Raw genomic sequence first — 317 nt, forward strand, 5'->3', positions numbered from 1 at the left:
CGGTGCCCGGCTCCTCTTCCAGCTCTTTTAAGGGGAGAGAGCAGGACAGCCAGCAGCTATCTAGGACTCCTTGATTTTATTTACTAACTCAAGCCTTTGCAGAAGGTCCTTTGCACTCTTTTTCCAGCACCCCTCGCTCCCCACTGCGGTTCTCGGCAGAAACTAATTAAACCCACTCGCCCTTGGTGCAGCCTAAGACACTGTATGAATATTTCAGTGCCTCGCAGGCAGCCCTGTAAAGCGATCGCTGTTATTATTAGGAGGGGCGCAAGAGGAGGAGGAGGAGGGGTGAGGTTGCCGCTGCGGGTTTTGTTTTG

The sequence above is a fragment of the Merops nubicus genome, unplaced genomic scaffold (genome assembly GCF_000691845.1).
Source record: "Merops nubicus isolate BGI_N331 unplaced genomic scaffold, ASM69184v1 scaffold582, whole genome shotgun sequence".
Taxonomy (NCBI): Eukaryota; Metazoa; Chordata; class Aves; order Coraciiformes; family Meropidae; genus Merops; species Merops nubicus.